This window comes from Myotis yumanensis, unplaced genomic scaffold (assembly GCF_028538775.1).
Source record: "Myotis yumanensis isolate MYYU_CA2020_CCGP unplaced genomic scaffold, mMyoYum1.0.hap1 SCAF_6, whole genome shotgun sequence".
Taxonomy (NCBI): Eukaryota; Metazoa; Chordata; class Mammalia; order Chiroptera; family Vespertilionidae; genus Myotis; species Myotis yumanensis.
In genome coordinates this window covers 91,587,440-91,600,235 of record NW_027223757.1, presented here as the reverse complement: position 1 = coordinate 91,600,235, position 12,796 = coordinate 91,587,440, and positions in this window count along the sequence as shown.

Genomic DNA, 12,796 nt, shown 5'->3' with positions numbered 1-12,796 from the left:
AGAGGAAGGGAGAGGGATAGTTAGAAACATCAATGAGAGAGAAACATTGATCAGCTGCCTCCTGCACACTCCCTACTGGGTATGTGCCCACAACCAAGGTACATGCCCTTGACCGGAATCGAACCTGGGACCCTTGAGTCCGCAGGCCGACGCTCTATCCACTGAGCCAAACCGGTTAGGGCTTTAATGATATTTTATATTCAATATTATTTTGTATTTCAGGTATACAGTACAGTGGATAGACAATCATATACTTTACAAAATGATCCTTCCCCTCCGATAGTTCAAGTACCCACCTGGCACCAGGCATGTTTATTATAATATTGTTGACTATATTCCCTATGTTGTACTTTATATCCCCATGTCAGTTTTGTAACTACCAACTTGTACTTCTTTTTTTTAAATTAAAACTTTATTGTTCATATTATTACAGTTGTTCCTCTTTTTTCCCCCATAGCTTCCCTTCACCCAGTTCCCACCCCACCCTCTGCCCTTACCCCCCCTCCCCGACTGTCCTCATCCATATGTGTACTATTTTTGTTCAATCTCTTCCCCCCCACACACACCCCTTCCCCCCCCCACCCCTGAGAGTAGTCAATCCACTCCCTTTCTATGCCCCTGATTCTATTATATTCACCAGTTTATTCTGTTCATCAGATTATTTATCACTTGATTTTTAGATTCACTTGTTGATAGATGTGTATTTGTTGTTCATAATTTGTATCTTTACCTTTTTCTTTTTCTTTCTCTTCTTAAAGGATACCTTTCAGCATTTCATATAATACTGGTTTGGTGGTGATGAACTCCTTTAGCTTTTTCTTATCTGTGAAGCTCTTTATCTGACCTTCAATTCTGAATGATAGCTTTGCTGGATAAAGTAATCTTGGTTGTAGGTTCTTGCTATTCATCACTTTGAATATTTCTTGCCACTCCCTCTGGTCTGCATAGTTTCTGTTGAGAAATCAGCTGACAGTCGTATGGGTACTCCCTTGTAGGTAACTGACTTTTTTCTCTTGCTGCTTTTAAGATTCTCTCTTTGTCTTTTACTCTTGGCATTTTAATTATGATGTGTCTTGGTGTGGTCCTCTTTGGTTTCCTTTTGTTTGGGGTTCTCTGTGCTTCCTGGACTTGTAAGTCTATTTCTTTCACCAGGTGGGGGAAGTTTTCTGTCATTATTTCTTCAAATAGGTTTTCAATATCTTGCTCTTTCTCTTCTTCTGGCACCCCCATAATTCGGATGTTGGTACACTTGAAGTTGTCCCAGAGGCTCCTTACACTATCTTCATATTTTTGTATTCTTTTTTCTTTTTGCTTTTCCGGTTGGGTGTTTTTTGCTTCTTTGTATTTCAAATCTTTGACTTGATTCTTGCAATCCTCTAGTCTGCTGTTGGAACTTTGTATAATATTCTTTATTTCATTCAGTGTATGCTTAATTTCTAGTTGGTCCTTTTTCATAACCTCGAGGGTCTCACTAGATTTCTTGAGGGTCTCACTAAATTTATCGGCGGTTTCACTAGACTTATTGAGGGTCTTACTAAATTTATCAGCAGTTTCTAGAAAATACTTGAAAAACCTTAAAAGTGTGGTTTTGAACTCTATATCCAGTAGTTTGCTTTCCTCCATTTCTGTCATTTGTGACTTGTTTCTTTGTCTCTGCATTTTTTATGCTTCCCTGTGTTGATAGAGTGGCTTTCTGTGCTAGGTGTCCTATAGGGCCCAGTGGCTCAGCCTCCCCAATTACCTGAGGTGGACACTCTTGGTGCACCCCCTTGTGGGCTTTGTACACAGTCTTGTTGTAGTTAAGCCTTGATTGTTGTAGGTATCACTGGGAGTAATTGACCTCCAGGCCAATTGTCTGTGAGTATCAGCTGTGTCTACGGTGGGAGAACTTCTGTGCTGGAGACACCCTTCTGGGGCAAGACTTGCTTCAATGGGGCTTTGGTGCTCACTGAGTCTGCCCCATGAGTGTGTCCCTTATGGATCTGAGGAGTTGTAATCTGGATGGTCCCACTCTGACCACTGGGTACACTGGCTCTTGGATCTCTAAGGAGGTGCTAATTTAGCCTCTGCCTGAGGCTACCCAGCAGGAGCTATGGTGAGATCTGCAGATTCCTCTTCTTTGTTTGGGGTTTGGAGGTGACCCAATGAGGCCCAGCTGTGAAGCAATGCAAGCTGCTGTTGGGCCTTGAGCCTTCTCTTGGAAGTTCTGGGTCTCTCTGACCCCGCTGCAGTTTGTTAGGTAATTTTCAGATTGAAAAGGGCCAGGCCTTTCATATTCAAAAGCCTCTGCACACAGCTTGGGTGGGGCGGGGTCTCAGGGGATCAACAGGGTGGAGCAAGCAGCTATGGCTGTTCCTCAGTTCTACCCTAAGAGGCCCCGAGTCTCAGTGTCCCAGTAATCGCTGCAAGCACCTCTGAGAGAAAGCTGCCCTCGAGTTCCGACCGATACCAGACAGTCCAGTTTCTCCCCGTATGAGTCTGGGTCCCCAGAGACTCGCCAGGAACTGGAGTTCAGAGCAATCGGGAGCTTGTGTCTCCCTCCTGATTGAAAAGGACAGCCGCGTCTTCAGTTGCCAGCCCTTTCCACGTGCCTCCGTACCTCTGCACTTTACTTCTGCACCTCCTCTGAGTCTCAGTGTGCTTTTCTCTTTCCTTCTAGTTGTAGAATTTCCACTCAGCCAGCCTTCCTGTGGTTCGGGATGATGTCTGTTTTGTCTTTTAGTTTTATTTTTGAAGTGGTTGTAGGAGACAGCAATTTCCAGTGTTTACCTATGCCGCCATCTTGGTTTCTCTCTAGTTAGGTAATTTTAGATTGCCCAACTTGTACTTCTTAATCCCCTCACCTTTTTACCCAGCCCCCAAACCCCATCCCCTCTGGCAACTATCAGCCTGTACTCTGTAGCTATGAGCCTGCTTTTATTATTATTTTTTAATATTTATTGATTTCAAAGAGGAAGGGAGAGGGAGAGAGAGATAGAAACATCAATGATGAGAGAGATCCATTGATTGGCTGCCTCCTACATGCTCCCCAATGGGGATCAAGCCCACAACCCAGGCATGTGCCCTTGACCAGATTCAAACCCAGGACCCGTCCATCCACAAGCCAATGCTCTATCTACTGAGCCAAACTGGCCAGGGCAATGAGCCTGTTTTTATTTTGTTTGTTCATTTATTTTGCTCTTTAGATTCTATACATAAGTGAAATAATATGGTATTTGTTTTTGTCTGACTTATTTTACTTAGCATAAATCCCTGTGGATCCATCCATGCTGTTGCTAATGATAAGATATCATTCTTTTTTATTTTTATTTTATTTTATTTTTTTAATTTTTATTTATTTATTTTTAAAAAATATATTTTATTGATTTTTTACAGAGAGGAAGGGAGAGGGTTAGAGAGTTAGAAACATCGATGAGAGAGAAACATCGATCAGCCGCCTCCTGTACACTCCCTACTCAGGATGTGCCCGCAACCAAGGTACATGCCCTTGACCGGAATCGAACCTGGGACCCTTCAGTCCCCAGGCCGATGCTCTATCCACTGAGCCAAACCGGTTAGGGCATCATTCTTTTTTATGACCGAGTAATATTCCACTGCATAAATGCACTTTATCCACTTGTTTATTGAATGGCACTTGGGTTGCTTTCATAGCTAGCTTGGCCATTATAAATAACTAGAGGCCTGGTGCATGAAAGTCACGCACAGGTGCAGTCTCTAGGCCTGGCCTGCGATCGAAGCATGAGCATCTGGTGTGGAAGGGCAGGTCCCAGCTGACCTCTGGGCCCTGGGCAACACTTGGGCCCCTGGGCCCCCATGTGCCCCCCTCTGCCTGAGTCATGGTGCCCAAGTCCCCATGTGGAGATGCAGTGAGCATGGCCGGACACCACGGGCCAGGGCACAGCATGGGCCTCTGGGCCACCCAGTGGCACCACACAGAAGCTGGGCAGGCAGCACACTCTCTCCCGGCCAGCCTCGCAGACCAGCTCCTGCGCAAACCCACAGGGAGCCAGACCGGCCCCTGTGGTCCTAGAGGCTGCGGCCCAGCTCACCCAGAAGAGGCTGCATGGGTGCGGGGCAGGCTCTTGGTGCACGAGCCATGGCATCCGGGAGGAGGGTAGCAGGGGGGAGTGAGAGTGAGCTCAGTGGACACCCTGCATTCTCACCACACCTCCGTCCCCGTCACCCCCCGCCCCCAGGTAGCTGGTGAGAGGTCGCAGAGTGCCGACACCTGCCATGTTCTGTGCCGCCCCCTGGTGGTCAGTGCATGTCATAGTAAGCAGTGGAACTCCCCATCGAAGGACCACCGAGGGGACAATTTACATATTAGGCTTTTATTATATAGGACTAGAGGCCCGGTGCACAAAAATTTGTGCACTCGGCGGGGAGGGGGGGTCCCTCAGCCCGGCCTGTGCCCTCTCGCAGTCTGGGACCCCTCGGGAGATAACGACCTGCTGGCTTAGGCCTGCTCCCGGGTGGCAGAGGGCAGGCCCAATCCCTAAGTGCAGCCCCTGGTCGGGCTTAGAGCAGGGCCGATTGGGGAGTTGGGGTGCTGCTCCCTGTCATGCACAGAGCAGGGCGGATTGGGAGGTTGCGATGCCACCCCTAGTCACGCTCAGGGTAGGGCCAATTGGGGGGTTGGGGCACCGCCCCCTGTCACACTCAAGGCAGGGTCGATGGGGAGGTTGTTGCGCCACCCCCTGTCACGCACAGAGCAGGGCCAATCAGGGGGTTGCGGCTCCATACCCTGTCACCCACAGAGCAGGGCCCATGAGGGGGGTTGGGGAGCTCCCCCCTGTCACACACAGAGTAGGGCCGATAGGGGAGTTGGGACACTGCCCCCTGTCACACACAGAGCAGGGCCGATCAGGGGGTTGGGGCGCCGCCACTCTCACACTCAGGGCAGGGCCGATGGGAGGTTATGGGTCTACACCGTCAGACACAGAGCAGGGCCCATGGCGGGGAGGGGGTTGGGGCGCTGCACCCTGTCACACACAGAGCCGCAGGGCGATCAGGGGGTTGAGGAGCTCCCTCCTATCAGGCACAGAGCAGGGCTGATCGGGGGTTGGGGCGCCTTCCCCTGTCAGGAACAGAGCAGGGCGGATAGGGAGGTTGTGGCCCCGCCCCCTGTCACACACAGAGCTGCAGGGCGATCAGGGGGTTTGGGCACTGCCCCCTGTCATGCTGATCCCGGTGCTGGGAGGCATATTACCCTTTTACTATATAGGATAGAGGCCTGGTGCATGGGTAGGGGCTGGCTGGTTTGCCCTGAAGGGTGTCCTGGATCAGGGTGGGGGTCCCCACTGGGGTGCCTGGCCAGCCTGGATGAGGGGCTGATGGCTGTTTGCAGCTGGTCACACACCCTTCAGGGTGGGGGTCCCCACTGGGGTGCCTGGCCAGTCTGTGTGAGGGGCTGAGGGCTGTTTTTAGGCTGGTGGTGACTGAAGCTCCCAACCGCTCCTTTTTTTCTTTTTCTTTTTATTCTGGGCCAAGACCTCTGCTGCTGAAAGCAGGTATCTGGTTTGTTTGGGTTCTATAATCGAAACACTGTATCATCTCCAGCTCTGAGATCCCGCGGCTGAAAGCTGGTTTCTGGGGTTTTGTTTAGCTTCTATATTTGTTACAATGTTTCAAACTGCCAGCTCAGAGGTCGGCAAGGCAGGCGGGGAACGTGGAGTCCTCCTTCACTGAAGCAAGCAAGCCTCATGTTCGCTTCCAGCTGCCTGGCTGCCGGCTGCCATCTTAGCTGGCAGTTAATTTGCATACCGCCTTGATTAGCCAATGGGAAGGGTAGCGGTCGTACGCTAATTACCATGTTTCTCTTTTATTAGATTGGATGCTGTAATGAACATAGGGATGCATATATTTTTTAACTAGTGTTTTGGGTTTCTTCTGATATATACTGAGAAGTGGAATCACTGGGTCATAAGGCAGTTCCATTTTTATTTTTTTGAGGAGCCTCCATATTGTTTTCCACGGTGGCTGCACCAGTCTGCATTCCCACCAACTGTGCATGAGGGTTCCCTTTTCTCCACATCCTTGCCAGCACTTGTTTGTTGATTTATTGAAGATAGCCATTTTGATAGGTGTGAGGTGATGGCTCACTGTGGTTTTAATTTGCATCTCTCTGATGATTAATGATGTGTTGAGTATATTTTCATATGTCTATTGGCCTTCTGTATGTCCTCTTTGGAGAAGTGTCTACTTAGGTCTTCTGCCCGTTTTCTTAAAAAAATATGCTTTTATTGATTTTAGAGAGAAAGGAAGGGAGAGGGAAGAGCGATAGAAACACTGATCGGCTGCCTCCTGCACAGCCCTACTGGGGATTGAGTCCAAAACCTGGGCATGTGTCCTGACTGGGGATCGAACCAGTGACCTCTTGGTTCATGGGTCGGTGCTCAACCACTGAGCCACGCCATCTGGGCCTCTGCGCGCCTTTTAATTAGATTGTTTTGGTGTTGAGTCACTGACTTTTAAAAAAACCTTGTTCTCACCCAGCCGGTGTGGTTCAGTGGTAGAGCGTCAACCTATGAACCAGGAGGTCACAGTTTGATTCCCGGTCCGATTCCAAGTCAGGGCACATGCCCGAGTTGCAGGCTTGATCCCCAGTTAGGGGCTTGCAGGAGGCAGCCAATCAATGATTCTCTCTCATCATTGATGTTTCTAGCTCTCTCTCTCCCTCTCCCTTCCTCTCTGAAATCAATAACAAATATTTTTAAAATAATCATTTTTGGAAGGTGTTGGCAGGAGTCAGAGTTCTGGAAAAGCCCATTGTCCCATGTCCTTGGCCAGAGGTGAAGGGTGAGAAGTCCAGATCATTGCTCTGACAAGACCCCCCCTTCCCCCCATAGAGGACTGTTTCTGACTGTATGTCCACCAGTGGTTCTCAACCTCCTGGCCCTTTAAATACAGTTCCTCATGTTGTGACCCAACCATAAAATTATTTTCATTGCTACTTCATAACTGTAATGTTGCTACTGTTATGAATCGTCATGTAAATATCTGATATGCAGGATGGCCTTAGGCGACCCCTGTGAAAGGGTCGTTCTACCGCCAAAGGGGTCGCGACCCACAGGTTGAGAACCGCAGGACTCTACCCACTTCTCTGCGCCTGGCTTTTCTCCCGCCAGCCGGGCGGGCCACACAGCCCACACTGCCTGCTGCGGACGCCAGGACTAAGCGCATTACTCCCTTATCCCTGCGCTCGGCAGGGCAGCCTTCTCCCGGAACCTAATCCCCATCTGGCCCTCCCTCCCCTCCGCCCGGCCCAGCTCCACCCCCGAACCCCCAGCTACTGAAGCTCTTGCACCGGATCCCCTTGAACTGAGGTGTGGGAAGGGCCCTAGGAGTTCACCCTCAGCTCTCCTGGGACACTGCCTCTCCCTGAGGTCCCCTCCCCTCAACCCCCCCCCCCCCCCCCCGCGTTCTCTCCCTCACTCCTCTTGACCCTTCCCTCTGCTCCCCAAACTCTCTCCTAGCTTTAAACCCCGTGCTACTTAGCAACGCTGCCTGCAGACATCCGCTGAGCACTGGCCACTCCTCATCCCTGGGAGAGCTGAGCACCTGACTCCTGCCCTTCCTCCAACACCACTCCAGCCATAATTCTGGATGTGGTCAGTGTCCACAGTCCCCTGCTTCTCTCCACCTGTGACCTCGCCCTTCGCCTGACCTTGACACTCGCCTCGTGGTCACACCCCAGGCTTTGCTGTTACCAGTGACAGGCTCTCACTCGGGACCTCTCTTTGCTGGCTCTGCCTGAGGTCCCAGCTGCAGGCGTCTTCGCCCCCCCCCACCCTTAGCTCCCAGCGTCTCTTCACCTCATTGCGTGGGCACCCTCTTCGCCCATGTTGTAGCGGGTTTAGCTCTCTCCTGGACTCACCCATACGAGGTCGCTTCCCAGAGACTCCAGAGGGGACGTGTGCCCCAGTGTCCTACTATAGAGCTCAGTGGCATAAAACAACGATTCATGATTCTGTGGGTTAGCAGCTTGCTCTGCTCAGCTGGGCAGTTCTGCCCGTCTCCCCAGGGGTCATCTGGGTGGCAGTCATCTGCTGGCGTGGCTGGGGCCGGGTGAACGACCCACGGTAACTGGCCTGTTGGTGCCGTTGGGACTGTCGGCACATGGCCTTGCACCCTCAGGAGGCCAGCCGGGCTTCGTGCCCTGACAGTCTCGGGGCAGCAAGGGAGGGAGAAGGGAAGCTGTGAGGCCTCTGGGGACCCGGCTCAGGACGCCCACGGAATCACATCTGCCGTGTTCTGGTCACAGCACGTCACAGGCCGACTGGACAGAGGGCCTGGAGGGGACCCCACCTCCTGGTGGGAATTGCAGGAAAGTCACACTGCAGGGGTCGGGGAGGCACTGCGAGCCTTCTCTCTGCATCCACCACAGCATGTTCGCCGGTGCTGCCGGGAGAGGAGGTGGTGGTTTGCTTGGCTGATTGACACAGCGGGGACCCAGAATGGCCGCCATTGGTGCAGGTGAGGGGCCAGGTCTCCCCTGGAATCACATAAACGGAATCCAGAAGCACACGGAGGGAGAGCGTGAAGGGGGGTGTCACATGGGGCCTGCACATCTTGTCCTATTGCACCCCCCTCCCCCCCCAGGAGCCCCAGAGGACACAGCCAACAGAGGGCGTTAGGAATACGGCCTCCAGGGGGAGAACAGTGTCCTCCACAAGCCCTGGCTGGCGGGTTCCCTCCTCAGGAGTAATGGGGAGACCCCCTGCCTGCCGCGCTGGGCACCCACATTTAGACAGGAAGGTGGAGTCCCGGGGCAGGTGAGGCCCAGTGATAGCACCTTGTCACCAGAGAGACAATGGAGAGAGGTGAGCGGGCTGCTCGACCTGCACAGGCCTGGAGGACGGGGAGCTGGCTGTGGTGTCCTAGGAAAAGAGAGAAGGGCAGCCCGAATGCAGGCCAGGACCCTCTCGAGAGAGGATCTTGCAGAATTCCATAAGAGTGAGATCCAAATCTCCACAGCTCCTCCCACAGACAGGCCAGCCTGGACGTAAGTGAGTGGAGAAATGCACCAATTACTAGGGTAACGGTGTCCTGAGGAAAAGGTATTCTCAGAATGTGTGAAGGTTAGTAGACTAATGACAACTCAAGATTAGAAGGCAAAGGGAACACGGGCTGGGGAAGGGAAGGAAGAAGTTAGGAACATCCACTGTGGTCTTGTGGTGAGTTGCACCTAGCTAGTGCATTCTTGTTTGTGGATTTTCTCTCTTGCCTGTTACGTGTGCTTGTGCGCGCACACACACACACACACACACAATTCATTTCCTAGTAACGAAAGCACAGGATGGGTGGCTTAAGAAGCAACAGAGATTTCTTCTCTCACAGTCTGGGAGGAGGAATCTCAAGTCAGGGCGTGAGGAGTACCATGCTCCTCCGAAGGCTCTGGGGAAAGGAAGGATCTTTTGTTCCTTCAGCTTCTGGTGGTCCCCGCAGTCCTTGGTGCTGCTGGGCTTGCAGACGCATCACTCCAGTCCCGCTTCCCCCAGAACGTGGCCTTCTCCCTGTGGCTGTGGCTTCACATGACATTTTGTTCTTCTTATAAGAACTCCAGTCAGATTAGGGCGCATCCTAATGACCTCATCTTAATTTGATTTCATTTGCAAAGACCCTATTTCTAAATGAGGTCACATGCTAAAGTACTGGGGGTTAGGACTTCAACCTGTGTTTTTGGGAGACATGCGTATCCATAACACACACCCATACACATAGATACATGTAAACAGATCTATACAGTTGGCCCTTTGTATCCACAAGTTCTGTATCTACAGATTCAACCAACCACCTGTCACGCCCTGTATAATGATGTTTTGGTTGACGATGGACTGCATATACAATGGTGGCCCCGTAAGATGGTAACGGAGCTGAAAAATTCCCGTCACCTAGTGATGTTGTTGCCATAGTAAAGTCATGAAGCAAGGCAATACACAGACACTTACCACTGTGTTTCAATTGCCTACAGTGCTCAGTACAGTAACATGCTGTGCAGGTTGTAGCCTAGGAGCTGTAGGGGAACAGAATTTGTCACCTCAAAATATGTCTCTTTGTATGTGTAGGATTATTTTAGGCTGGTTAATTTTAAGAAATAATAGACAGGGGAGGAGCTCAGAAAACCAAGTAGAAGTCACCCTGTATAAAGACACTACGTTTGGCCCTAACCGGTTTGGCTCAGTGGATAGAGCATCGGCCTGCAGACTGAAGGGGCCCAGGTTCGATTCCGGTCAAGGGCATGTACCTTGGTTGTGGTCACATCCCCAGTAGGAGGTGTGCAGGAGGCAGCTGATCCATGTTTCTCCCTCATCGATGTTTCTAACTCTCTATCCCTCTCCCTTCCTCTCTGTAAAAAATCAATAAAATATATTTTTAAAAAGACACTACGTTTGAAGAAAAAACCCTCCATTTATGAGGTGTCTCCCTGGCTGCAGCAGGAAGAGGGAGCTGACCTTATCCCTAGAAGCTCTCACCACTATAACTTGAATCTGCATACACAGCAGCAGTGGGTGCATCAGCCCAGGCGGGCAGGTGGCTTCACTCCAGCTGTGGGAGTCCCAGCTCCCAGGCATCACACGACGATATCTCCCCACCCCGTTGATTTTTGGACAGAGTGGAAGGGAGGGTGAGAGACACAGAGAGAAACATCAGTGTGAGAGAGACACATCCACTGGTTGCCTCCCGCAGCATCCTGACCAGGCCAGGGATTGAGCTTGCAACTGAGATATGTGCCCTTGACTGGAATCAAACCCAGACCCTTCAGTCCACAGGCTGATGCTCTAACCCAGGGGTGGGCAAACTTTTTGACTCGAGGGCCACAATGGGTTCTTAAACTGGACCGGAGGGCCGGAACAAAAGCATGGATGGAGTGTTTGTGTGAACTAATATAAATTCAAAGTAAGCATCATTACATAAAAGGGTACGGTCTTTTTTTTTTTAGTTTTATTCATTTCAAACGGGCTGGATCCGGCCCGCGGGTCGTAGTTTGCCCACGGCTGCTCTAACCACTGAGCAAAATTGGCTAGGGCTGGCGGGTAGGTTTAAACCAGTATCTTAGGTTACAAGGATAGGTTAACCCACTGCTCTGAGGTATCCTTGGTTAGGGGATAGGTTAACCTACTGCTCTGAGGAGCCTTGGTTAGGGGATAGGCTAACCCACTGCTCTGAGGTATCCTTGGTTAGGGGATAGGTTAACCTACTGCTCTGAGGAGCCTTGGTTAGGGGATAGGCTAACCCACTGCTCTGAGGAGCCTTGGTTAGGGGATGGGTTAACCATCTGCTCTGAGGAGCCTTGGTTGGGGGAAGAGAGGGTTGGGATTCATCCGCTGGCTGTGAATTGCTCAGCCACTCTGGCCATTTGTCCAGCCGTTTGTCTCGTGTCCTCATTCCACTTGCAGGGAGTTTTTCTAGTTTCTTAGTAACCTGCCTCGGTTAATAATACAGTTTAGTCTCTGGATACAGATATTCAGCGAGGACTGTGGCTGAGTCAGGAATAGCGACATCTGGAGAGGCTGCGGGGAGCCCGTGCTCCTCTTTGGGGACAGGGCTGCCCGGCCTGTGAGCACAGCTGTGTTGTTATGTGGAGTCGGATACAGGGAGCGGGCGGCATGGGTGCTGCGCAGCCATGGGTGTTCGCTGCTGTCAGGCTCAGTCTGCGCTCCCACGCTCTGCCGGCAGGGGGCGCTGGGCCTGGGCCACGCTGCTCCTGCCAGGGGCTTCCTGTGAGGCTCTGCCGGCAGGGGGCGCTGGAGGGAAACTGGAGGCGGAGCTGGGACTTGTCCTGTCACCTGCTGGGCCCGATGAGCACCCGCAGCAGCCCAGGCCTTCCCCTGCAGCTGGCTGTGGGCGTCTCAGCCCCGAGCTCCCCACAGCCCCGGGAGGCACCCCGACCCCGGGCACAGCCTCTCCTCTCCAGGGAGGTCTGAGCCCCAGGTTTGGGAGCCCCCCTCTGAGCTTTGGGATGGTAGCAGCAGGTCCAAATCTCCCCTCCAAGCCCCCGCCCCTCCCTCAGCCTCCCCAGCAGCACCTCCCTGCGACCTCAGCGTCCATTTGTGCTTTTCTGGTCCTCCAGCCCCGTTTAACCAGCGTCCTGTGTTACATTCTCTCTGTTCACATAACTACCTGGTGTGGTGTCAGTTTTCTTGACTGGACCCCGGCTCATACAGATGATTTCTAGACAAGGGTGGTGGGCGGTGCTGAATATTAACTTTAATGTGTTAAAGTCAGAAGCCAAGGACCCGGTTTACAAACTTTTGCGTATCCACAGGCTGAATGAGGACCCATCCAATATTCAGTGAGTGGCTGAGGAGTGGACGCTGAATGAAACCACGCGCCCATAGAAGAGGCGCATGTCCTCGTGTAAGAGCCTGTGAATGTGTCCTCACGCCGGGGAATGGGTCTTTGCCCATAGGACGCAGGTAAGGAAGCTGAGCCTGGAGCTGATCCTCGACCAGTGGTTCTCAACCTTCCTAATGCCGCGACCCTTTAATACAGTTCCTCATGTTGTGGTGACCCCCAACCATAAAATTATTTTCGTTGCTACTTCATAACTGTAATTTTGCTACTGTTATGAATCGGAATGTAAATATCTGATATGCAGGATGTATTTTCATTGTCACAAATGGAACATAATTAAAGCATAGTGATTAATCACAAAAACAATATGTAATTATATATATATATGTATGTGGATGGTCTTAGGTGACCCCTGTGAAAGGGTCGTTCGACCCCCAAAGGGGTCGCGACCCACAGGTTGAGAACCACTGTCCTAGACCATCCAGGTGGGCTCTAAATG